Source organism: Astatotilapia calliptera, chromosome 20 (assembly GCF_900246225.1).
Source record: "Astatotilapia calliptera chromosome 20, fAstCal1.2, whole genome shotgun sequence".
Lineage (NCBI taxonomy): Eukaryota > Metazoa > Chordata > Actinopteri > Cichliformes > Cichlidae > Astatotilapia > Astatotilapia calliptera.
Window position 1 is genome coordinate 18488818 of NC_039321.1, and position 2932 is coordinate 18491749.

General features: G+C 42.6%; 1 long non-coding RNA gene across 1 annotated transcript; it reads left to right on the forward strand.

Moving 5' to 3' along the window:
- The first annotated feature begins 878 nt into the window (after window positions 1–878).
- On the forward strand, window positions 879–1800 carry LOC113012974 (uncharacterized). The gene is made up of 3 exons (XR_003270783.1): window positions 879–954; window positions 1521–1610; window positions 1780–1800. It is a non-coding gene; the product is annotated as an uncharacterized LOC113012974 (long non-coding RNA).
- Window positions 1801–2932: the final 1132 nt, after the last annotated feature.

Genomic DNA, 2932 nt, shown 5'->3' on the forward strand with positions numbered 1-2932 from the left:
AGCAAGTGTGGTGAGGGGAGATAGGCCTCCATACCTCAGAGAGCCTGAGATGTTCCCAGAGAGGTGGAGTCTAACGGTGTGTTCACACCGAACGCAATGGACGGGAATAGAGCGTCAGGTTTACATGTAAAGTTAATGGAAAAGCGCGATGACCCGCGATTGCGGCTCCCGCGAAAATTCGGAAGCAGATTTGCGTCGCCAAAACGCCTGAAACTCGCGTCAGTCTAGCGCGTTTGGAGCGTTTGACTCGCGAAAAAAACCACGCGCGTGAGTTTTTGTGTTGTATTTTGTGCATCGCGTCTACCGCTCAAGTTGGAAAAATCTGAACTCCAGCGTCAAATCGCGCCGCGACAACCAATCAGGAGCCTGGTGACGTGGCTCTGACCTAGGTCAAAGGGGCAGATCCAGCCAAAGCCCTTCATTCTTCATTCAGTATGGAGGAAAAGCTCATCAGTGCCGTGGCTAATCACCCTGAGCTATATGATGCTAGCTGCTACTTCTACCGAGACAGGAATAAAAAGGACCTAGCTTGGAGACACATAAGTGAGGAGATCGGGCAACCTGGTAAGTTCATTCCTTCTTTTTAATTTTCAGACTGACCCGATGAAGCCGCGCAAAAGCTAGCAAGCCCGCCTACTGTCCCGCGATTTTCCCACTGATGTACAAATACCTTTCCGCTAACAAGATAATGCGTTTATTCAGAGGACATCTGCAGGAGAAAGTGGAAGAGCCTCAGGGACACATATAATAAGGAGAGGAGGACAGAGAAAGAGAAGAGGAGTGGGTCTGCAGCAGGATCGGGGAAGAGATGGAAGTTCTTCGCGGTCATGGGGTTTCTGGACCCCTTCATCACCCCGCGGGAGACAAGCGGCAATATGGTGCGGACCGTGGAGAACTTCTCCCCCGAGGACCAGGGACAGCCCGAAGAGGCAGCAGGGGAGTGTCAGTCAGAAGGTATGTTTAAAATGAATTAATGTAGGCAGTTAATTTATGCATGTTGTCATACAGGAATATATTTTGTTTATTAATAAACAGTATACAGTAGTCCCGCTGTTCATCCGTCACTGCCTCGCCTTTTCGCTGATTTTTTTTTTATTGCACCGTACAGCTTTCAACAATGCGCATTGCATTCTGCAGCCCAAATGACAAATCTCCTCCGTGTCGTGTCTCCTGCGCTTGCCAAACTTATCATGTTTTGATAACCATCACGTCCAATAGATAAAAAACAGCACAAAAACACTCTTAACTATGACCCTAATTAAGAAAAAGACACCTGCACCGGGAGAAAAAAAGGTGCACAAAAGTGGCGCCGCAGACGGCGAAAAAGCGCGGCATAATACTTTTACGTTTTAAAATCGACAAAGGTTTGCACTTTGAGAATCAACTTGTGAGAACTGTGACTACTGTTCATGGGCTGCAATAAATGGGAGACCACTGTATATAATAATAAGTATATAATAATATAATATTCTCTATGACTATTGTCTTCAACCTGTTAACATTTAATATTGTCTTGATAGAGTCAAGTAATCATGCAGCAGAGTCCTCCCCTGTTGCTTCTCCTGGCTCCCCAGTCCCTGGTCCCTCCACTCCTGCTGCTGCACCCACAGGTATGAACATCAAGCACCGCTAGCTTTTTACTTGCTTGAATCCCCTTGTGATCACCTTTACTAAATATCTACAACCAATCTGTTCATATCCTGTTTTTTTCAATTTTGAAAATGAAATCTAGTAGCAGCCTTCTCATTACTTTATGTTGTTTTGTGCTGTGTTTTACAGGCCCACAGAGGAGGACAGCTCAAAGGCGGGCGAGGACGGGTCCCAGGACGGTCCATCGGCGGTGGAGCTGGCCATCCTGGAGTCCCTAAAGAGGCCACGCCCGTCTCCAACAGAATATTTTCTCCTCAGCCTTGTTCCTGCTCTGGAGAGCATGCCGCCTCAAACACGAGAATTCGTGAAATTTCAAATTTATAAATTCGTTTTTGAAAACAGCACAGCTGTGTTAAATTTGGAAACATTGGACCCTAATGATCAGTAGTTTTCTGATGAGGCAGCAGGTCTGCAGGGCAGAAACAATGTTCTTATTTTTCTCCTCCTTCTCCCTGAGGCTCTTCCACTCCAAGCTGGGTCCTTTTTATTCCTGTCTCTCTGTAAATAGTTAAATTTTATATATTTATGTTTAATGTTTTTGTTACTGAATTTATATATTTTTTCAAATAAACATTTATAATGACAAATGTCTCTGTTCTACTACACAGCAAATATTGGCACTTGACTTGACACAAGTAGAATTTATTTCATATTATACTAATGACAAAACATACTAATACAGTGGGATACAAAAGTTTGGGCAACATTGTGAAAAGTAATTATTTTCCTGTACAAACCATTGGTTGTCACAATAAAAATTGTCAGTTAAATACATCATATAGGAGACACACATAGTGATATTTGAGAAGTGAAATGCAGTTCACTGGATTTACAGAAAGTGTGCAATAACTGTTTAAACTAAATAAAGCAGGTGCATAAATTGCCAACACAAAAAAAGAGAAATGAAATAAATATTTAGTATATATCAATGTGTGTGTGTCTCCTATATGATATATGCAAGTGACATTTTTTACTGTAACAGCAATTCATACAGGAAAATAATGACTATTAATAAGGTTGCTCAAACTTTTGTACCAGACTGTATATAGGAACATAGTGAAGACAAGTTACTTAAGAGAGTAAAAAGAGGTTAGTTTATTTTGGAGTAGAACTCCATTTATTGAGAAAATTTTAAAAAGACAGGAACACTCTTTAGAGGTTTGTGGGTGGCTCTTAAAAGAGCCGTTGTGGGGAAGTCACTGGGACTTCAAACAGGCTACTCCTTTGGTTGCCAAGACACTGCTCCCTCCTTTGAGAAGTGAGCCATGAATTTCTCCCTCAC